The 24,239-nt window shown below is 47.6% G+C and overlaps 1 long non-coding RNA gene across 1 annotated transcript in view; it reads left to right on the top strand.

The window, feature by feature from the left end:
• LOC143824584 (uncharacterized) overlaps positions 1-20,665 on the top strand; it is a 33,390-nt gene extending 12,725 nt beyond the window's left edge. The window contains exons 2-3 of the long non-coding RNA XR_013226802.1: positions 1,378-1,464; positions 20,012-20,665. This is a non-coding gene — a long non-coding RNA (uncharacterized LOC143824584). The remainder of the gene's footprint in view (positions 1-1,377; positions 1,465-20,011) is intronic.
• The last annotated feature ends 3,574 nt before the right edge of the window (positions 20,666-24,239 follow it).

The following is a 24,239-nucleotide window of genomic DNA, read 5'->3' as shown; positions in this document are numbered from 1 at the left end:
CACTATTTTTTGCAGTATTTATGGCATATCTCCTATGCATAGCCCAGGATAAGTTATATTGGAAATGAAGCCCAAGATATTTAAAATGTTTAACTTGCTCCAGCACGTTACCCCCTATATTCCAAGTTTGGGGTTTCTAAACCTTGGAAAAAACTAATATCTTAGATTTTTCATAATTCAATACCAGTTTGTTTACTTTACAATACTCTAAGCATCCATAAAGCAAATGTTTCAAACCAATGCATGAGCAAGAAAGTAACACAGCATCATCTGCATATAAAAGAGCCGGGAGATGTAATTGCCCAAGCTTTGGGCAATGCCCATCAATACTGGACAAGGTAGGAACAAGATCATTCAAAAAAGATTAAAGAGAAAAGGAGCCAAAACACAGCCCTGCTTTACACCTTTATTAGTTGTAATTTTAGGTGTCAGATTTCCAAGCCGGGTATATCTAACCTGACAGCTGGTTTGGGAATGCAACTTCCTTAATAAGTATAGGAGTCTACCATCAATCTTCATCAGAGCCAGTTTATCCCATAGTAAATCTCTAGGGATAGAATCGAATGCTCCCTTCATATCCAGAAAAGCTGCATACAATTTTTTACCATATCTCCCTCTATATTTGGTAACTAAATGGGTAAGGACAGCACAATGGTCCAAGGTAGATTTCCCCTGACGAAACCCTGCCTGTTCGGGACCTAGAATTGCACAGTCTGTCATCCATGCTGTAAATTTGTTCAAAAGATGTCTGGCATATAGTTTACCCACTACAGACAGTAAACATTGGTCTATAGTTTGCTGGTGATTTAGGATCTCCTTTCTTGTAGATTGGGACAATAGTTGCATTTAGCCAGGAGGGTGGCATTTGGCCTGTAGAATCCACCCAAGTAAAGAGGGTGGCCAAAGGCTTGGCCCACCACTCAGGGTTAAATTTAAGTAATTCAGGTGGAATTAGATCTGGGCCGGAAGCTTTGCCTTGTTTTAACTGGCTAATCAGAGTCTTTATTTCTTATTGTGCATATGTGTTATGTTTCCCCTTGTTTTCAAAGGCTTTCTGATTTTCTCTATTTTTAACTTGATAGGAATGTTTTGCCTTTGACATGCTAATGTTTCCTATTTCTGGCTTTATATTATTTTATTGGTAATTTCCTCTGGAACTTCAGAGGACAAGTACCATGTCCTTTTGCATGTGTTTAAATGCATCCTTCTGCTTGGCCTGTCTTGAGCTAGCAATGTTCTGTTCTTGAAATGACATTGCAGAGTGAATGACAAAAAAATTATTATTTATATATGCTGCTATGTTGGGGGGAGGGGGAACCACTTTGGGGGGGGGGGTAATAGAGGAGAAGATTAATGAATCATGAAATAATTTTTCAGATGAAGAAGGAGGAACCCATGCCATCTCTACATACATAATGTTTCCACTCGCTTATCTGGAGTATCCTGTTTATGAAGAAATAACAGGTGTGTTTTTTTAGGTACGTGTATCTCCCTTTTGTAAGGGGAGTGTGTGTGTGTGTGTGGCTGTAAAAATTGTAGATTAAGAAATCTATTCATCCAAAAAAGAGTTATGTGCTTGTCAGGCAGAGAGAAAAATGTGTCTTGTGGAGTTGACGTGTGGCACACAGGCCAAGGTGTCTCCCAGTGAAGAGGCAGCTGGTCTGGAACTATTCTGGGGAAGGAAGATATAGCAAAACCACAGGGGAAATGAACAGTGGAGTGATTGGGGTCCACTCCCTGCTCAAACAAACCTGTTTTGTATCATTGGACCAGAGCTGCTTCATCCTTAAAGGTGAAGGCAATACCAGTGGTGGACAGTGTTTACGACATCCCCATAGGGTGTTCAGGCCAAGGAGCAAACAGGCACTTTTGTTTTAGGATGCTTTGGGCTGATGCTGCGTTGAGCAGGGGGTTGGACTAGATGGCCTGTGTGGCCCCTTCCAACTCTAAGATTCTATGATTCTACTTTACCATGGACTGCCTCTGTGCAGTGATCCTGAACTTCTATGGGTGATTCCTTCCCATCCAAGCACTAGCCAGGCCTGACTCTGCTTAGTTTCTGAGCTCTGATGATATAAGGCTAGCTCAGGCCATCCAGGGCAAACATAATACCAAGCAATAATCAACATCTTAGAATCATAGAATCATAGAATCATAGAATCATAGAGCTGGAAGGGACCTCATGGGTCATCTAGTCCAACCCCCTGCACTATGCAGGACACTCATATCCCTATCGCTCACCCACTGTGACCTGCCACCCCCTTGAGCCTTCACAGAATCAGCCTCTCCGTCAGATGGCTATCTAGCCTCTGTTTAAAAATTTCCAAAGATGGAGAACCCACCCCCTCCCGAGGAAGCCTGTTCCACTGAGAAACCACTCTAACTGCCAGGAACTTCTTCTGTATGTTTAGATGGAATTTCTTTTGAATTAATTTCATCCCATTCGTTCTGGTCTGCTCCATCCTCCATATAGCCGCCTTTTAAAGGAGAAGAAGAAGAAGAGTTGGTTCTTATATGCCGCTTTTCCCTACCCGAAGGAGGCTCAAAGCGGCTTACAGTCACCTTCCCTTTCCTCTCCCCACAACAGACACCTTGTGGGGTGGGTGAGGCTGAGAGAGCCCTGATATCACTGCCCAGTCAGAACAGTTTTATCAGTGCTGTGGCGAGCCCAAGGTAACCCAGCTGGCTGCATGTGGGGGAGCGCAGAATCAAACCCGGCATGCCAGATTAGAAGTCTGCACTCCTAACCACTACACCAAATTGGCTCTAAATACTGGCTTTTAAATACTTGAAGATGGTTATCAGATCCCCTCTCAGTTGTCTCCTCTCCAGCATAAACAGACCAAGCTCCTCCAACCTATCTTCATATGTCTTGGTCTCCAAACCCCTCACCATCTTTGTTGCCCTCCTCTGGACATGTTCCAGTTTCTTGAAGGTTCTCAGATGGCCACCCAAGAGAGCCTGCCTGAACCCAAAGGTACAAGTTTGGGTGGAGAGGGGTGGGGCAGCAAGTATACCCTCACAGGGAGAGAGAGAGAATGTGCTTGTCTGGACATAGGGATGCACCTGCTGCTTGGGGGAGTGTCTGAGGACTTCTGGGGTTCACTATTGATTTTACTGAAAGAAAAAAGCTCAGTGTGGCTGAGGGAGGAAGGGCCATGTAGCCACTCCACCTGTTGCCTTCCTCTGTACAGCTTGCCTTCCTCTGTACAAATACAGTGGGATTTGTAACATCTGGGAATCGGAAGAAGGATGGAGAGAAACTGGAGCATGCCCAGAGGAAGGCAATGAAGATGGTGAGGGGTTTGGAGACCAAGACGTATGAGGAAAGGTTGAGGGGGTCTGGTTAGCCTAGAGTGGGCTTTCTCAACCAAGGTTTCATGAAACCCTGGAGTTTTTTGACAGGCCTAGGAGGGTTTTCCAAATGGGTGGTAGTTAATAGTAGTTTTTATATATTTTAAAATTTTGTTAAACATTTTTGGGTAATTAGAACATATATGGTCATGTCGACCTGCCCTCACCTCAAAATGGCCAATGGCATGGAGGGGATGGAAAGGGGAGGGGTTCCAGCTGGGCGTGTCCCCAGCTATGCTTCTATTCTGCATGATTGTGCCACCTCTGGGGTTTCTTGAAGCCCGAAAAATGTTTCAGGGGTTTTCTATGGTAAAAAAGTTGGGAAACGGTGGCCTAGAGAGAAGACGACTAAGAGGTGATATGATAGGCATCTTCAGGTACTTGAAAGATGTCATATACAGCAGTGGTCCCCAACCTTTTTATCACCGGGGACCGGTCAACGCTTGACAATTTTACTGAGGCCCAGAGGGGGGGGATAGTCTTTTGCCGAGGGACGTCGCCGCCGCTTGAGCCCCTGCTCCACTTGCTTTCCTGCCAGCACCCCTGACTTCCCGCTGCCTGCTGAAGGGCGCTGCCAGCAGCAGCTGCACAGTGCCATGCCAAGGGGGAGCCCCAGCCATGGTGGCTGCTGGAGAGCACCAAAGGTGAGCCGGTGGCAGAGTGGCAGGGCAGCCCCTGAGGCAGCAGCCGGGGAGGAGGATGAGGAAGAGCCACGGCTCGGTACCGACTGATCCACAGACCGGTACTGGTCCCCGGACCGGGGGTTAGGGACCACTGATATACAGGATGGAACAGAGTTGTTTTCTGTTGCCTCAGAGGAAATTCAAAAGAAATTCCATCTAAACATCTGGAAGAAGTTCCTGGCAAAGCATTTCCTCAGTGGAACGGGCTTCCTCAGGAGGTGGTGAGTTCTCCTTCTTTGGAAGTTTTAAAATAGAGGCTAGAGAGCCATCAGAGAGAAATGCTGATTTGTGGACTTAGGCGGATTGTGAGTGGGTGGGCAGAAGGGATTGTGTCAGTGTTTGGCTCTTGTGGCCCTTTCTTGCATACCCAGGGAATTGCTAATCGCTGCTGTGTGATGACAGGCGAATTTCCTCCAGGCCAGACTGGAGATTTTTGGTGGGGGAGCATCATCTGGGCATGGAACTGGGGTCTCTGTGGGTAGGCAGGTAGCTGTGAGTTTCCCGCATTGTACGGATTGAACGAGTTGAACGAATTGACCCTGGAGGTCCCTTCCAATTCCATGATTCTATGAGTAGAGTGTGGCAATATTTGGGACAACTAGAGGAGGGGTGGGGCTTGCAGATGATTTCCCAAGGTCTCCCATGGTACCCTCTTTCAGAGGAGGGCATCTTTCCCACATGGAAATTTGGTTGAGACCAGGCTTAACCAACAGCGAATAAAGGGCCCCTGCTCCCCCCACCCCAGAACTCCACCAGAGCGCTCTGGACCTGTTGTGCCATTGCACTGTTGCACTGTTGTGCTGTGATACTGTATTGTGTGCTGTTACAATTTTATTTGTTGTATTATTTAATTGTTATAACCACTGTTGTTAATATTATTGTTTGATTAATAATGAAAATTGTTTCATGTATGGTTCATAAGTTCAATGTAAACTGCCCTGAACCTTCGGGGAGGGCAGTAAGTAAGTAAGTAAGTAAGTAAGTAAGTAAGTAAGTAAGTAAATAAATAAATAAATGGAAGCACTCACACTTGTGTTTCAAATGATGTGCAATTCTTTTCAGACTTTTAATGAAAGTTATATGGGAAAAGGAAAGGAAGGAGGGCCAATGACAGTTAAAAAGAATAAAGGTTAACCAATAAATAACAATTTGAACATATATGGTCATGTCAACCTGCCCTCACCTCAAAATGGCCAATGGCCTGGAGGGGGTAGAAATCAATACGTCACTGGATCAATACTTGCACAGCTGGATTAATTGCCAGCAGGATGAATGGACTGATCTGCTTCCCTTCGTTGAGTGCGCAAACAAACTGCAGGCTGACAAGAAATGCTTGCCAGAACCTCTGTGGCAAGTGGGGGATCTGACATATTTCCACTAAGCACCTTTGCGCCAGCACCCTCATGCAAGCTGGGGAAGAAGCTTGTTGGTCCCATCCCTGTCACATGTCTTGTTAACAGTGTCACTGTGGAGGTTCATCTTCCAAAGACATTTAAAAACATTCATCCTGTTTTTCACAGCAGCCTGCTCAGATGTGCCTCACCTCCCAGCCAGTGTCATCTAACACCTGATGCCCCAATTCCCAGCTTCATCGATGAGTATGTGCACTACAAAGTGACTCCCAGAGCCTAAGCCTCAGCCTCCCAACCAAGACCAGGTCCATCTAAATCAGGATTAAGAATGAAAATGAAAAAATAAAAATATGGAGAGGCTCAAAATCCTTTCAATAAATGTGAAAGGTCTAAATGTACACAAAAAAGATCATTTTTAACCAATTAAAAAAGGCTGGAGTGGATGTAGTTTGTTTAACACATATTAAACAAAATCACAAAAAATGTTGAATGTAAAGAAACTCAGATGAGTTTTTACAGCTTCCACAAAGGTTCCACAAAGCAACAAGGGGTTGGTGGTCTATATCTCAAATCCAAAACTTAATGCAGAAGTTTTGGATCAAGATATGGAGGGTTGCTTCATTATTATTAATTTACTAGAGGCAAAGCCTGTTCCTCCAGGAAAACAATGGATACTAGGATGCACATCTGTACTATGGCCTTCCTGGGGGCTGGTAACTTGGCAAAAGCATAAATCATGGAAGGAAGGAAGGAAGGAAGGAAGGAAGGAAGGAAGGAAGGAAGGAAGGAAGGAAGGAAGGAAGGAAGGAAGGAAGGAAGGAAGGAAGGAAGGAAACACAGAGGCTGGGTCCCATGGGGCTGGTGAGCAGTCTTTACTCCTTCTTCTGCCCCCTCTCCAGACGCTTGAGGTACTGTCTCCAAACCTCAAGAAACATTCCTAACCCATGGGTCAGCAACCTCGAGCTGGAAAGCTCTGGAATTGGAAGTCATCTTCAGATTATAGAGATCAACTCCCCGAAGAAAAATGACAGTTGTGACAGTTTGACTGCGACCCTCCATCCTCCCCTGTACTCCCTCTAATATCCGTCATCTCCCGGCCATGGCTGTGGCGGCGGAGAGGGAGCCAGGGGGAAATTCTGCATCTGAAACAGCATCTCTGGAACGCAGAAGAGGGAACTTGGGAGAATTTAGTGCTCCTTGGTGTGGAGGAATCACCCATCGGATGAGCAGGCAAGGACATTAAGTGGCACCCGGAGGTTGCGGGGCCCCCGGATCGGGGTAGAACTCCTTCCAGGAATGTCATGTACTACACTACAAATCACTGGACCAATGGGAGGGACACAGGTGATGTCCGGATAGCCAAGGTACTGTTCCGGGCCCCATGGGGAGATGGTCTGTCCGGACTGACAGGTGGCCATCCCTGTGCACATCCACATGGGAGGAGAGCACCCACTACCGGGCAGGCGGTCAGCGAGCAGCTTCCGGATCAACGCCAGCTGGGCAGCGGACGTATGACTGGAGGAACCAGAGTGCCTGGGTCCGGCTAGTACAAGGGGTGCAGTGGGGCACCACAGGTCGCAAGACAATGGCCGGCGGAGCATGAGTGCCCAAGAGCACCTACCAGGCATTTCTGCCCTCCATGCCAGTTACCTCTGCACCCTACACCCTTGATCCTTCCCGGGACTGTTGGATTCTCTCCCATGGCACCCCCTTCGGGCTGAACACGGCGGATGACCTGGAGAGGCCTTCAATCCACCCAGGTTGGGGGCCACAATCTTCTTCAAGAGGGGGAGGGGACCCCCCTGTCAATGGCAAAACAAACTCCCATCTCTTTAAGAACTTGCCACAATTTGTTGTGCTCCACACAATCAAAGGCTTTAGCATAGTCAATGAAGCAGAAGTAGATCATAGAATCATAGAATCATAGAATCATAGAGTTGGAAGGGGCCATACAGGCCATCTAGTCCAACCCCCTGCTCAACGCAGGATTAGCCCTAAGGATTAGCTTACCTGTCAGGAAATTCTAGTGAAGGAGAGCATATCTACAGTGGAAAGCATCTGGGTGAAAATAAGCGAGGGGAAAACAAACAGTGGTGGTTGGTGTCTGCTACCGACCAACTGACCAAGGAGAGGATGTGGATGCTGCACTTTGTGAGCAGCTTGAGAAAATATCCAAGCGGCAGGACCTTGTCATCATGGGTGACTTCAATTTCCCAGATGTGTGCTGGGAAACAAACTCTGCAAAGCGTCCTCATTCATGCAACTTTCTGACCTGCCTGGCTGACAATTTCATTTATCAAATGGTAGATGAACCCACAAGGGGTTCAGCCATACTGGACTTAATACTGACCAACAGGCAAGAGTTGGTGGATGAGGTGAAGGGGGTGGACCCTAGGGGGAAGTGACCATGTCCTCATAGAATTCCTTTTGAAATGGGGAGCCAAGGAAGCTTGTAGACAGAAACGGATGTTAGATTTTCGTAGGGCAAACTTTAATAAACTCAGAGACATGATGAGATGCAATTTAATAAAGATAAGTGTAAAGTTCTGCATCTGGGTCAGAAAAATGAAAGCATGCCTACTGGATGGGGGATATGCTTCTAGGTAACACTGTGTGTGAACGAGACCTTGGGGTACTTGTGGATTGTAAACTAAACATGAGCAGGCAGTGTGATGCAGCAGTAAAAGCATCCTAAAGCATCCAAGAAAAGTGTGTATCCAACCTTTGCTTGAAGACTGCTAGTGAGGGGGAGCTCACCACCTCCTTAGGCAGCCTATTCCACTGCTGAACTACTCTGACTGTGAAAAACTTTTTCCTGATATCTAGCCTAAATCGTTGTACTTGAAGTTTAAACCCATTACTGCGTGTCCTCTCCTCTGCAGCCAGCAGAAACAACATCCTGCCCTCCTCCAAGTGACAACCTTTCAAATACTTAAAGAGGGCTATCATGTCCCCTCTCAACCTCCTTTTCTCCAGGCTGAACATTCCCAAGTCCCTCAACCTATCTTCATAGGGCTTGGTCCCTTGGCCCCAGATCATCTTCGTCGCTCTCCTCTGTACCCTTTCAATTTTATCGACGTCCTTCTTGAAGTGAGGCCTCCAGAACTGCACACAGTACTCCAGGTGTGGTCTGACCAGTGCCATATACAATGGGACTATGACATCTTGTGATTTTGATGTGATGCCTCTGTTGATACAGCCCAAAATGGCATTTGCCTTTTTTACCGCTGCATCACACTGCCTGCTCATGTTTAGTTTACAATCCACAAGTACCCCAAGGTCTCGTTCACACACAGTGCTACCTAGAAGCGTATCCCCCATCCAGTAGGCATGCTTTTCATTTTTCTGACCCAGATGCAGAACTTTACACTTATCTTTATTAAATTGCATCTTGTTCTCATTTGCCCATTTTTCCATTGTGTTCAGATCTCGTTGAACTCTGTCTCTATCTTCCGGAGTATTTGCCAGTCCTCCCAATTTGGTGTCATCTGCAAACTTGATGAGTAGTCCCTCCACCCCCTCATCTAGATCAATAATAAATATGTTAAAAAGTACCGGGCCGAGCACCGAGCCCTGAGGTACCCCGCTACTCACCTCTCTCCAGTCTCTCTCCAGATGAAACACCATTGACAACAACTCTTTGAGTGCGGTTCTCTAACCAATTCCCTATCCACCTGACTATCTGAAAATCCAGATTGCAGTCCTTCAATTTATCCATCAGAACATCATGGGGAACCTTGTCAAAAGCTTTACTAAAATCCAAGTAAATGACATCAACCGAATTTCCCCGATCCAGCAAACCTGTTACTTGGTCAAAAAAGGAAACCAGGTTGGTCTGGCAGGACCTGTTGGAGACAAATCCATGCTGACTTCCTTGGATCACCAAATTGTCCTCCAGATGTTTGCAGATCGCTCCCTTTAATATCTGCTCCATTATCTTCCCCACAACAGAGGTCAGACTCACTGGTCTGTAGTTTCCCGGGTCATCCTTCCTCCCTTTTTTGAAGATCGGAATAACATTTGCTCTCTTCCAGTCCTCCGGGACATCTCCAGTCCTTAAAGAGGTTCCGAAGATGATGGACAAGGGCTGTGTAAGTTCTCTGGAAAGTTCTTTGAGTACTCTCGGGTGCATTTCATCCGGACCAGGGGATTTGAACTCATCCAGTGCAGCTAAATGCCTCTCGGAAGATAGAGACAGAGTTCAACGAGATCTGAACACAATGGAAAAATGGGCAAATGAAAACAAGATGCAATTTAATAAAGATAAGTGTAAAGTTCTACATCTGGGTCAGAAAAATGAAAAGCATACCTACTGGATATTATGAACCCCTGGTCTGCGGCCCAGTACTGGGCCGTGAAAGCCACGGTACTGGGCCGCCGGCAGCCGTGCCTGCCTCCCCCCCCCACAGTGAGAAGAGGCAGGCGCGGCCGCCGGCACGCTGGCGACGCAAACGCACATGTGCACAGTTGCCACGCATGCGCTTTTGTGGCCCCTGGTGGCGAAAATGCACGCGTGTGGCAACTGTGCGCATGCGCGTTTGCACCACCTGGTGGTGAAAACAAGCATGTGCGGCAACTGTGCATGCGCATTTGCGGCACCCGGGCTGTTGGCTCTCCCCTCACCCCCGGAGGCGGTCCCCGACCACAGAAAGGTTGGGGACCGCTGGTGTAGCTGATCTGCAGCTTAGATTCGTTCTTGAGATAATTGACAGGATTTTTGCAAGATCTACGAATGGAAACTTAGAAGCCCTGAAACAGCCCCACTCGCTCTCTGCGAAGCAAATGCGTTGGGAGGAATTTTTCTCACGGTTCGACTTCACCCTCAAGCATTTTCCAGTCAAACAGAATTTTTTGGCTGATGCACTTTTGCACCTCCTCCAATACAAATGTATGAAGGAACCATTGGTGGACAGTGCATTTACTCTCTCCCAACTGGGCCTGGTCGCAGTGATGCAGAGCCAGGCTCAAGGAGGGGTCCAGCCCACCGGTGAGTGGATCCAAAAGGACATTAGTAGTGACGCTGAGTTCCTCCACTTTCGTTCTGACTTGCAAGAGAAGGAGGGGTTGTATTGCAAGGGGGACAAGCTGTTCGTGCCAGCTGTGGCCCGAAAAGAGATTTTGAGACTTTGCCATGATTCTAGGGCAGCAAGACATTTTGGCTTTGTAAAAATGCAGGTATTACTGGTGGCCTAATTTAAGGAAGGATGTGGAAAGATATGTGCAGGGGTGCCAGGTTTGCATCACATCTAAACCAGCGGGGGGGCAGAAAGAAAGGATTATTACAATCTTTGCCTACTCCTTCTGCTCCTTGGAAGGACATTACCATGGACTTTATTACTGATTTGCCTCCCAGCCATGGGAAGACTATGATTTGGGTGGTAGTGGATGCTTTTTTGAAACAGGTCCATTTCATTCCTTGTGCTGGTCTGCCTTCGGCTCCCAAATTAGCTTCTCGGTTTGTGGAACTCCATGGCCTCCCCGAAAGGGCATTGTCGGATCGCGGAACTCAATATATTGCCAAATTTTGGCGGGAGCTCTTGGCCCTGTTGGGAGTGGAGCAAGCACTAACCTCTGGGTACCATCCAGAAACTAATGGCCAGACTGAGCAGGTGAATCAGGTCATGTAGCAGTATTTACGGTGTTTCATAAACCATCAACAGTCAGACTGGGTGGCACTGCTCCCCCTTGCGGAATTTGCCTATAACAATGCTGTGCACTCTTCTACTGGAATATCTCCGTTTAAGGTGGTCTATGGCACGGATCTTACCACTGTGCCTTCATGGCAGATTCTGCAGCTGAGTTCACACAAGACTTGAAGAAATGGGTGGCCAACATTACAGCCGCTTGATCCATGATTGTAGAGTCTTTGGAAAAGGCCAAAAAAGACTATAAAAGGCAAGCTGACAAAAAGAGGTCAGCAGCACCAGCCTGGTCTGTGGGGGACCATGTGTATTTGTCTACGAAGAATCTGCGCTGCCAACAGCCTTCTTGCAAGTTGGGTCCTCAATATGTAGGGCCCTTTATCATCAAGAAATTAATAAATCCTGTGACTGTGGAACTTGAGTCGCCTAAAACTTATAGACATCCCATTTTTCATTCTAGCTTGCTGAAGCCAGCCCTGCCTCCTGATGAATGGCACCTCGCTTCTGCCGCTCCTATACCCGTTTATGTGGATAAAAACACACACTACGAAGTGAACAAGATCCTGGACTCTAGATGGCACTGTGGAAAGTTGCAGTATTTGGTGGATTGGAAAGAGTTCCCCATGGGGGACCGTGAGTGGGTAGATGCGGGGGACATGTGGGCTCCCAAACTGATTAGGGAGTTTCACCGGGAGTTTCCCCAGTGCCCTAGGCACTAGGATGGGGGGGTGATTGATGGGAAATTTTTATGGAAGGGCGGAATGTTGTGCTGACTTCTGCCATGATTTGTATTTGACCTCTGTGACTCCATCTTGGACTCATGTGTGCTGTTTTGAGAACCTTTGTGTAACCCTAAGCTGTCTGCTTTGCTGCCTGCTTTGCTTAGCCATGATTTAGGTTCTGTGCATATTTTTGTAACTATGTTATCTGTAGGAGAGGAACTGTTTCTAACACCCAAGGCCAAGATGGCCTGGCTATCGTTTTGAGAAGCACCCAGACTGGCACTTGTTAGAGAGGGGTCCTACTCCTTGGGAACTGTGTAACTTTGGGTGGGAAAGGGAAAGTGTAAAAGTGCTTGTTTGACTTGTATCAAACAGAATTGACTATGAACGTTGAGGTGTGCTGATCTGCTATCAATAAAGCTTTCTATTAATCCAGAAGCAAGTTGTTAGTTTGCCCTTGACAACTATCTGAGAAGGCTCCTTTACACTCAGCAACATCTTCACTAGATGTTTCTCATTACATATACCTCAGTTTTCCCATAAAGCCCCCCAGATAATGATGGAACATCTGAAATTTGGGGCAGTTGAATAATAGGTGGCTAAGGGAATCTGGTACATTGCAACCATGCAGACAGCTTCTCTCATTTTGAGGGATTTGAAGGAAGCGCTGGAGGGCACACAGGCTATGCTTTCGGCTCATCCTGCGTTGAGCAGGGGGTTGGACCAGATGGCCTGTATGACCCCTTCCAACTCTATGTTTCTATGTTAAAAGCAGGAGCAGACCATTCAGTCTCCTGGCTCCAGCAGTTTCACACCCTGCTGGCTTCAAACTCTCCAGAAAGGGTCGTTTCTGGCTCTCCTGTTGAGCGGGGGGGGGGTCTACTCATGTGCCTATAAAACCGGGTCCAATCTAAGAGCGGTGTCACAGTCCATTTTCCTGCATTACATGTTGCCTTAAATGAGTGACTGTCTGTGCATCCCATTTTTCAATAAACCAACTCTCTGGTGAAGTGCTGAGTGTCAGTAGTAACTAAGCTTGGATATCGAGGCGGCGCCCGCAACGGCTGGGGTTCGTGATACTGAGACTCCTTTTGGTCCTAAAGGGCTGGTAGGGGGCCATTTCTGTAGCTCCTGCATTCAGAAGACACATAAAGGATGCCCCAACTCTTCCCCCCACCATGTCCTCCATGTTGAAAGAGGCCAGGAGGCCAGGACAACTTATTGGCAGCGGGTCATGCTCTTTGACCAGCTCCTCTTCCACCCATCAAAGTTCTGAAACCAGCAAGAAGTTGGAGGCAAAGAGCTGATCTCTTATTAAGTCCTTCCTGGCTTAGGACTGCCTTCTAATAAACATAAATATTCTCAGAGCAACAATTTTTGCTACGTGGCCCCCTCTTCTCCTCTAGTCTGCCCCCTCTTTTTATTTGTTCTTTCACACACTCCCTGCACCTGGTATCCATCTGAATTCATTTTGCTGCCTTCTCCCACCAACCCACAAGGCTTCTGAAGTACGGGGAATGCAGGAGGTCCCCCCCCCTCCGGATTTGTATTTGAATAGCATGAAGTAAAACAGCATCAGCCCCAGTAAATTTCACATTTCAGCACATTATTACAATTTAAAGTGCAGAGGTATAAAAATGATTGGCAATCCAGCTTCACCATGTCTTCCTACTATAGTGTGGGGGTTTTTAACCATCATTTTTTCCTCCTCTTTTATCGCTGTGCTCCAAGCGGCTATTCCTTCACCTTTGACTTGCAAATCTTGTGACCTCAGAATAGAAAGTCACTGTCACTCCTGACGGACACTTGGCTTGCTGCTGAAAAGAAGTAATTAACTGTTGTGAAGTGTTCTGGCAGCAGCTGGTCCCAGAAAACCTCTCTCTGAATTTCTCCAAAATCTCTCTCACCCACACACCCCTTAGCAGAAGCAACTTTTCTGTTGAGGTGAAGCCCATCATTTTAACTGGAAAAAAAGTGATTTGTCAGATAACAGTAATAAACTGTTTTTAAATTTTTGTATTGATTTATATCCTGCTTTTCTAATAAGTGACTCACTTCAACCCACTAATAGTCTGGTGGATCGCTATGTTAGTCTGAAGCAGCCTTTAAGACCAAGTTATAGAATTTATTTATTTATTAAATTGTTATCCCGCCAAGCTGGCTCGCAGCGGCTTATAATATTAAAAACATAGCCCCATAAATACAAGCTAAAAACCAGATAAAACAAACAGTAATCCAGAAAGATGGCGGTCAGATAATCCTAAACCCATATTCCTCTGTTCCTTCTACTCCCAGCTGTGTCCATCTGATGCAAGTCTGAGGATGAAGATAGGGCCCCTCCTGGGGGTCCAGATTGTACAAGCATGGGGGGACCTTTAAGATCAACACAGTTTCGTCCTTAGTATAAGCGTGTGTGTATGTATGTTACCAGAATTAATCCCAGTATTCTATCCCAGGCCAGGGGGCTGCCCCACTGAGGAAGAGGTGGTAGCTGCATTGTCTCTGCGCTGTGTTAACAGCAAGGCAGAAATAACACATTGTTATCCCCATGTTCAAAATCCCTTAAGTGTTCAGAGGCCTAATAATATTATGATCCACCCATGGTTCTATCAAATCAAATGTACTTGGAGAGCTCTGTGTTGAATGTTCGCAGGAGTGCAGAGGCCTGATCTGAGGTTTCTAGAATTTCTGGGAGCTCTGAGCATGAAACTCAGATGAACACATGGAGTTGCCTTATATAGAATCCTATCCTTGCTTGGTCCATCAGTGCAGTCTACTCAGACTGGCAGCAGTTCTCCTGGGTGCAGGTCTTTGGCACCAACTAGTGCCAGGTCTTTTCAACCAGGGTCCTTCTGCATGCAAAGCAGATGTTCTGCTACTGAGCCACTGCCCCTTCCCAAACTCCTCAAACATAGAATCATAGAGTTGAAAAGGACCTCCAGTCCAACTCTCTGCACAATGAAGAAACATGTTTGACCAAGACACATCTGTATACACTATAATGTGTAGTCGGGCTGCTAGTGTGCTATGCCATTGGTGCATAGGTTTTGGATATGCTACTGTTTTCATAGAATCATAGAATCATAGAGTTGGAAGTATCAGGATTGTAGAATCTCTGTCATAAATTAGCCTGAGTTCCTCCATGTCAGTTATATTGCTTGGCGCCTGGTTGCCCCATGTCCTGTATTCTTGCTAACCATAAAAGTGAATAATTTGTTGTTGTAACCTTATCACATGTTGAGGCCTCTCGGCTGGGCCTGGTTTTGCTATCACCTAGTCAAGGCCATGAGAATGTATTTCTGTTTTAATTATGTATGTGTCTTCTCTCTTGCTCCCCTCCCTTGGGAACTGCCAAGTTTTGAGCGGGAGAATTGTATTGATAAGCAGAAGCAAATCTGTACTCTAGTCAGATTTGACTTCTCAGTCCTAGAGCGTGTAGTACTTCTCAATAAAGCTTTCTTTAATTAAGAAGCCTGTTATGAGTTCTCTTCACATTTGACATTAAGTCAAATCTCACAACCCCTTTCGCCTGCCAACATGCAGGACGAAGGCAATATCTATACTGAACAGGAAGAGGGCCTGGATTGGGACCTCTCTCAGGGCGACAGGGCCGGTGTGGGTCCGTACAGCTCGGGCATGATCAGAGCCTTGGGAGAGGCGACTCCGGGTCATGCAGAGTTCCTGGAAAAGCACATCACCGAACGCAGGCGTCTGTCAAAGTACGACCACCTGACGGGGGATGAGCAGTGGCCAGATCAACTGGGGATGCCTAGCTACGGGATGGAGCCCACCTTGGAGGTGTGCGACTTGCAGCATAAACTGGACAAGGTGACCAATTGGCTGCAGGATGTCTCGGGCCGGTTGGATCCGGAAGAGCAGCGCGAAGCGCGGCGCCTGCTGCGAGAGTTGCACGGAGACTTTCGCGAACCCAGCGGTCGGTGGCTGGGGGAGCTTCCCACCCTGCGGGAGCGCGAGGAGGTGGTGATGCAGGCGGCCGCCGAGGCCGAAGCCGCCGCCTTGGCCGAGGCGAGGGCGGCAGCGCAGCTGCAGGAGGAAGAAGAAGCCGGCCTTGGTGGGGCCGGGGCTGGTGGTGGAGCGGGAGCCGCCGAAGGTGCCGGGGCGGCGGACGGAGTGGCGGCTGATGCGGACGGAGCGGATGCGGCGGTGGCGGCGCGGGCGGCGGCGGCAGCGCGAGCGGCGGTGGCGGCGCGAGCAGCGGCAGGAGCAGGTCGAGGCTTGGGCCGAGGAGCGCGAGCCCCGATGGATTGGGGACCGGGACGGCTGCCTCCCCATCTCAGAGGAGTGGAAATGCGGAGCACTTACAAGTTTAAAGCTAAATTCTCGGGGGACCCATCAACCTTCCCTTCGTTCCTGGGGCATCTCCAAGCCTACATGATGGACATGGGTTTCACTTTTAACGATGATGCCGAGCGCGTTTGTTTTGTGGGAGAATGCCTGGAAGGGAAGGCAGCGAAATGGTTCATGGATCTCTATCGTTACAACCCGAGAGCCGTCTGTAATTACAATCACTTCCTGAGAACCATGCGCCTGATGTACGTGGAACCGTTCGAGAAGGAGACGGCGGAAAAGAAACTCAAGTCCCTGAAGCAAGGAAAAATGACGGTGGCCGAATATGCCAGGGAATTCAAGGAGCTTTCCTCGGCGGTCCCGGGGTGGACTGAACCCCAGAGAGTGCACGCGTTCGTGCGGGGACTCTCCGGGGATTTGTCCAGCAAGTGCCTCCTCCTGGAAGACCCACTTACGGTGGCGGGATGGGTGCAGTTGGCAGGAGAGATGGAGAGCCGCCTGGAAAGGGCGTCCGAATATCAAGGAGTTGCAGGCAAGACGGGGACGAAGACTTCTACCCCCAAGAAAGTCAAGCCAAAGGCGAAACTGGAGCCGAGCGAGCGTATTCGGCGCATGGAAAAGGGATTGTGTTTGGGTTGCGGTCAGGCTGGCCACTTCCTTGTACAATGCCCAACCAAGACGTCGCCCAGCGCCAAGTCAACGGGAGGAACCCCAGCCAAAGCGCCCACGACTGTGGTGGAGGAATCGGAGGAGAGCAGCGGCCAGGACAAAGAAGTTCAATCGGAGGAGCAGTCGGGAAACGAAGACGGTCTGCTGTAAAGGCGCCCCGCCAGCAGGCCTCCGGCAGGGGCAGACGCGTGGTGAGTGACTCCCCCCTGGATCTTTTGCCCGCAACCCTCACAGAGCCCAATTCTGGACGAAAAGTGGGGGTTTGTTGCATTGTGGACTCAGGGTGTACCAAAACCCTAGTAAGACTTTGGGGGTGGGGAAGGTGCCGTTGGGGGAGCCCCTACCCATTACCCAACTGGATGGGAAATGTGCTCCAGGGGGGGAGGCTACGGTGAAAATGCTCCCGATGGACTTGGACGTTGAGAAACATTGGGAGCAAATTCAACCCCTAGTAGCGCCCCACTCCGCTTTCCCATGCGTTCTAGGTTTGGACTGGTTGAGGGAGCATGACCCCACGGTGAAGTGGAAAAAGGGAACAGTGAAGTTTTCCTCGCCTAGTTGCAAGCGGCATGTGCGGCCCCAACTCGCTCAAAACTGCAGAGCCGTGGCCACAGTAGGGAGCGCCGTGGGGGCGGCCATCCCTCGGGAGTATCGAGACTTTGCTGATGTGTTCGCAGAGGCTGAATGCGACCAACTTCCTTCCCACCGTAAAACAGACTGTGCCATTGAGCTAAAGAAAGGGGAGCCCCTTCCCAAAGCCAAACTTTATTCTATGAGCCCGAGAGAAATGAAAGAACTTAGGGAGTTTTTGGACAAAAACTTAGCCCGGGGATTTATCAGACCCGCGACTTCTCCCTTGGCGGCCCCGGTCCTCTTTGTGAAAAAGAAAGACGGGTCCTTGCGCCTCTGCACGGACTACAGAGGGCTGAACGCCGTTTCCACTTGTAATGCTTACCCGCTGCCTTTGATTAAGGACTTGCTGGGACATTTGGGGAGGGCTCGGATTTTTACAAAACTGGACTTGAGAGAAGCCTATTACCGGGTCCGAATAAAGAAGGGGCATGAGTATTTGACTGCTTTTAACACCCCCTTGGGCCAATTTGAGTACACCGCCATGCCGTTCGGCCTCGCCGGCGCTCCGGGCGTGTTCATGAACATGATAAATGAAATTATGCATGATTTGTTGTATCAGGGGGTGTTGGTGTACATTGATGATATTTTAGTGTATTCAGAAGATGTGGGCAAGCACGCCAAATTAGTCTGCGAGGTGCTCCGCCGACTGCGGAAGCACCATTTGTTTGCTAAACTTTCAAAGTGTGAATTCCACCGGGATGCGGTGGAATTTCTAGGCTTCCGGGTTTCTCAAGCGGGGATCGAAATGGACCCGGGCAAGGTGCGTGACTTGCTGGCCTGGGAACCTCCCCGGACGCGAAGGCAGCTCCAAAGTTTCTTAGGATTTGCAAACTTTTACAGAACGTTTATCCCTAGTTTTGCCAAGGTGGCATTGCCGCTCACTGACTTGTTGAAAACAAAAGAAGGGGGAAAAGCGGCAAATCGACCCGGCGCCCCACTCCAGTGGACCCCCCGGTGTCAGGAAGCTTTTGAGAATTTGAAGCTCCTGTTTACATCTGAGCCCGTGTTGGCCCATGCTGACCCAGCTAAGCAATTCACCGTGCAAGTAGATTCCTCGGATGTGGCAATGGGGACCGTGATCCTACAAGAGGGGGAGGATGGGAAGCTACACCCATTAGCCTATTTGTCAAAGAGGTTTTCTGGAGCAGAACGCAACTGGGCAATTTGGGAAAAAGAGGCAGCCGCAGTAAAGTTGGCGCTAGCCACATGGAGACATTGGTTGGAAGGGTCCGCCGTCCCATTTGTAGTTTGGACAGACCATAAAAACCTCCAAGCACTCAAGCAGCCCCGCTCACTCTCTGCCAAGCAAATGCGGTGGGCGGAGTTTTTCTCTCGTTTCAACTTTACTCTTAAGCATCTGCCAGGCAAAATGAACTTTTTGGCGGACGCTCTATCCCGCTTGCCCCAGTACAACAGTAAGCGCGACCCATTGGTGGACACAGTTTTCACTCCCGCCCAACTGGGGATGGCCGCAGTGATGCGCAGTCAAACAAAGAAGGGAAACTCGATTCCTGGTGGGTGGGTTCAGAAGGAGGTGTTACAGGACTCTGAGTTTGCTTCCCTCCGCCCTGACCTAACTGACAAGGGGGGCCTGTTTTTCAAGGGGGAGCGGCTCTACGTCCCAGCGGCAGCGCGTGGGGACGTTTTAAAACTTTGCCATGATGCAAAAACCGCAGGGCATTTTGGTTTCGTGAAAACTCTGCACCTGGTCAGGAGACATTATTGGTGGCCAACATTGCGGAGTGATGTGGAGAAATACGTGCAAGGCTGCCCCACCTGTCTGGTTTCCAAACCCTCTGGAGGGAAGAGACGGGGGTTGCTGCAGCCCCTGCCCACCCCCGCCCGTCCCTGGTCCGATGTCACCATGGATTTTATTACGGACCTGCCTCCCAGCCAGGGCAAATCGGTAGTCTGGGTGGTGGTGGATGCATTCTCCAAGCAAGCCCATTTTATTCCTTGTGCGGGCTTGCCCTCAGCGGCCAAACTGGCCTCCATGTTCGTGACCCACATAATCCGCCTACATGGGATCCCCAGGCATTTGCTCACGGATCGGGGCCCCCAGTTCATTGCCAAGTTCTGGCGGGAGCTCCTGAGGTTGCTGGGTGTTGAACAAGCCTTGACATCGGGCTACCACCCTGAATCCAACGGCCAGACTGAAAGGGTGAACCAAATTCTTGAACAGTACCTGCGCTGTTTTATTAACCACCAACAAAATGATTGGGTCGCCCTCTTGCCTCTTGCTGAGTTTGCTTATAACAATGGGGTGCATGCCTCCACTGGAGTGTCACCTTTAAAGTGGTGTACGGGACAGACTTAGTGGCTCCACCCACCTGGGATTTAACTTCTACTGAGGTCACCAAATGGGCAGCAACTATTAGTGCTGGTTGGCCTGACATTGTCTCTAGCCTCGAGGAGGCAAAACATGCTTACAAAACCCAGGCAGACAAAAAACGTGCACCAGCGCCCGCTTGGAAAGTGGGTGATCTCGTTTACCTGTCTACAAAGAATCTACGCTGTCAGCAAAAATCTAAGAAGTTGGGTCCTAAATACGTGGGACCTTTTCCAATTGTGAAACTGATCAATGCTGTGACTGTAGAATTGTGTTTGCCAAAAACTTACAGGAATGTACATCCGGTTTTTCATTCCAGCCTGCTGCGGCGAGCCCCTGTGCCTGATGTGTGGCACCCTCCACTCTCAACACCAGTACCGGTCTACAGTGATAAAGACACTCACTACGAAGTCAACCAGATCTTGGACTCTCGTGTGCACAAGGGTCACCTCCAATATTTAGTGGATTGGAAAGATTTCCCTTCAGGAGAAAGGGAGTGGGTGGAGGCAGAAAATGTAAAAGCGCATCGCCTCCTCCGGGCATTCCACCGCGCATTCCTGATTGCCCTCGTCCAGTAGATGCGGGCTAGGGTGGGGGAGGTCTATTTCAGTGCGGTGGGATGTCAGGATTGTAGAATCTCTATCATAAATTAGCCTGAGTTCCTCCATGTCAGTTATATTGCTTGGCGCCTGGTTGCCCCAGGTCCTGTATTCTTGCTAACCATAAAAGTGAATAATTTGTTGTTGTAACCTTATCACATGTTGAGGCCTCTCGGCTGGGCCTGGTTTTGCTATCACCTAGTCAAGGCCATGAGAATGTATTTCTGTTTTAATTATGTATGTGTCTTCTCTCTTGCTCCCCTCCCTTGGGAACTGCCAAGTTTTGAGCGGGAGAATTGTATTGATAAGCAGAAGCAAATCTGTACTCTAGTCAGATTTGACTTCTCAGTCCTAGAGCGTGTAGTACTTCTCAATAAAGCTTTCTTTAATTAAGAAGCCTGTTGTGAGTTCTCTTCATGTTTGACAGGAAGGGGCCACACAGGCCATCTAGTCCAACCCCCTGCTCAACACAGGATCAGCCCAAAGCATCCTAAAGTATCCAAGAAAAGTGTGTATCCAACCTTTGCTTGAAGACTGCCAGTGAGGGGGAGCTCACCACCTCCTTAGGCAGCCTATTCCACTGCTGAACTACGCTGACTGTGAAAAATGTTCAGCCCATTTGGCTACAAAACATGGAGGTGTCTCTCAAACAAATCCTGAAACTGTTTTAAGCTTTTATTCCCTGGGCCAAGCAGCATTCCACACCCTTAATCTAGATATTAATCACATAATTTAATGAGAACAGTGTCTCTTTCTTTCTTTCTTTCTTTCTTTCTTTCTTTCTTTCTTTCTTTCTTTCTTTCTTTCTTTCTTTCTTTCTTTCTTTCTTTCTTTCTTTCTTTCTTTCTTTCTTTCTTTCTTTCTCCATCTCTGCACTTGTTCCCTTCCTAGCCACAAACCAAGAAAGCTGCAGAAAATGTGAGGGGAGACGGGACCAGGAAGTGAACAAGAGCCCCTAACCTGGTCTGTTTCTCTCCTGGCACAGCTTAAATCCTCCTGGTCTCCCTCCACCTGCAGAAGTGATTAGATGCTTCAGAACATCCTTAGACATAAAAAAACTCTTCCATTTGGCCTGGAAACAGTTCCTGATAAGGAGTAGCGATTGCTTCATCTGAAACTACCTATGTTTTCTGAATGTACATTTTACTTCAGTGTTTGTTTGACACAGTTTTAAAATCCTGCCATAATAACAAATAATAAAAAAATAATAAAAAGAGCCTCTTGTGGCACAGAGTGGTAAGGCAGCAGACATGCTGTCTGAAGCTGTCTGCCCATGAGGCTGGGAGTTCGATCCCAGCAGCCGGCTCAAGGTTGACTCAGCCTTCCATCCTTCCGAGGTCGGTAAAATGAGTACCCAGCTTGCTGGGGGGTAAACGGTAATGACTGGGGAATCACTGGCAAACCACCCTGTATTGAGTCTGCCATGAAAACGCTGGAGGGAGTCACCCCAAGGGTCAGACATGACTCGGGGCTTGCACAGGGGATACCTTTACCTTTACCTTTTATAACAACAAAAAAGAGCCCAGGTAGGTCAGATGAGTTAGGGTCCATCCTGTTTCACACAATGGCCAACCAGTTCTAATTCTCAATTCGGCATTGAGGCTGAGGCCCCTCCTGATTTTGCCTCCTGGCATTGGAATTCAGAGGTTGACTGCCTCTGAACATGGAGGTTCCCCTAAGTCACCATAGTTAGCAGCCACACCCTATCCTTTATTAATCTAATGCTGTTTTAAAGCTATCTATAATGTAAAACTTGTTAATTATTTATTTTTTTTAATAATAATTTTATTGTTTATTATTATATAAAGCATTTACAGAGAAGTTGTAAAGAAAAAGCGACCAGTTGATATGGTTTGCCATCTCTTTTAACATAGATATTTAGTTCTCATCACATATTATTCCTAGTCTAGAAGTTTTTACCATTTTTCTTAGCCAAGTGATTGTTAATACATATGAGATCTGTTATAGGAATACATTCTGTTATTATCTTAAATGATATTAGGTCAGTCTCCTTCATAAATTGGCCCTGACCCAAGAATTACTACTGTTGTCTTGTTAATGCCTATAAAATATGGTTTGTCATCCTCTTTTGGCATACATATTAACATACATATTCAATTCCCATCGCATATTAATCCTGATCTAGGAGTTATTACCATCTTTCTTAACAAAGTAGTTGTTGATACATAGGAGAGTATAATCTATTATAAGGATATATTCTATTATTGTCTTAAATGATATAAAGTCAGTTCCCTTCATATATTGGACCTGTCCTAAAGGTTGCTACTGCTATTTTTCTCCCAGGAAGCCAGGAGAATACTCCATTGTTCAGCTCATCTTTCAGGTGGTCGCAGAAAATGAAATTGTGTTTTTTTCCATAGTAGAGTGTTTCTGATTGTCCTTCTGTCAGGGCCAGAGAAATCTCTTACTTGATTCTTGCTTGTAATCGCCTTTGAGGGGGCTCTGAATCCTTTGTCAATCTGGATCTCTTCCTCTGGTCGCACAGAAATATCTCCTGATAGCTTCCTAGTTGCTGTCGCTTTTGAATAGACTCTTTTTATTTTGCTGATCCAAGTCATTTCCTGCTCTGAATAGACTTCCAGGTTTTTGGTACTTTCCTTTTGTGAATCTGTTTTCCCAGGTTCTTTAAAGATACTTTGGGTTTTTACATCTCTGGCACTCTCTCCCTCCAGTTGATTAGCTTCCAGACATTGAAGTTTCACTTGATTTACTGTTAGCTGAGCTGCGTCATCAGCTGGTCTCTCCGGACCTTGGGCTCCATCCAAAAGCTCCCCCTTAGTCCCACAAATTTCCTTTTCCAGCTTATTGACTGCTTTCAGTATCTCTGAGTTTCCTTTGCATAACAAATGGAAAAGCTGTGCCTTAGTTAATTCTTCCATAGTTCTAGGCAGTCACAAACTGTAAACAGAAAGTCTCGTAAGGTCTCGCGGGAACACGAGCGATCCCAAATTATCAGTTTGTCGATCTCCGTGTCAAGTCAAATTCCCCCACTGAACCTTCACCCATAAATCTTCAAAGCACTCTCTTTGTTTGGTTAATGGGTATAATTAGCTGGGAGTCTCTCACTCGGGGAAAGAAGGAATTCGCTTGTGAATTGGTTGAGGGGGGGGGAGGGAAGAGCTTGTGGGAGAAGAGAGAGAAAAGCCAGAAAGCTTTCAATTCTTACTGTTGTAGGTTCCAGCTTCTGTCAGCTTCTGCTCCTGTCGATCTGGTAAATGATGGTCTGGGAAGAATGTGAGGTCGGCTGGTCGTTTCAAGCTTGTAAAGTTGTTTGCGACAAAGACGCCATCGTGACCTTGAGCACAAGCCGCTATTAATCCAGGGAGGTCTTGCTATCTCCCTACGGATCTGTAGGACCCTCAGGTCACCGTTCCCGGTTCCTGGGGCGACCGGTGAGCAGATTTGCATATCTGTTCAGGTCAGCCAGGTGCAGAAGCCCCTGACCCTCGGCATGGCTTAAGAGCTGAACAGAAGTCCAGCTTTCTTTATGGCGCCATCTTCAGTTCACCTTGTTAATTATTTATTATAGTGCACAATTAAAAACAGAATAAAAACTTCTTAAAAACTATACCGAACTAACAGCACATAGAACCAAGGACCAAACGCCTTTCGACCCTTCCGGGTCTTCCTCAGTGGTCAAGATTATGATAATACACTCTATATAGAAATGTACCTATACTCAGAGTGTAATCTCATGTGCGTCAGAAAAAGCTATGACGCACATGAGATTACACTCTGAGTACAGAACTTAATGATAGCGAAGAGTGATAGCGAAGACATAACATAGGAATTGGTCTCTAAAAAGGATAAAATTTACACATTACAAATGTACACATTCAGCTATATAGGTATATTTCTATATAGAGTGTATTATCATAATCTTGACCACTGAGGAAGACCCGGAAGGGTCGAAACGCGTTTGGTCCT

This window comes from Paroedura picta, chromosome 15, assembly GCF_049243985.1.
Source record: "Paroedura picta isolate Pp20150507F chromosome 15, Ppicta_v3.0, whole genome shotgun sequence".
Lineage (NCBI taxonomy): Eukaryota > Metazoa > Chordata > Lepidosauria > Squamata > Gekkonidae > Paroedura > Paroedura picta.
The sequence above is the reverse complement of the archived record's forward strand: the minus strand, read 5'-3'. Positions and strand labels throughout refer to the sequence as shown.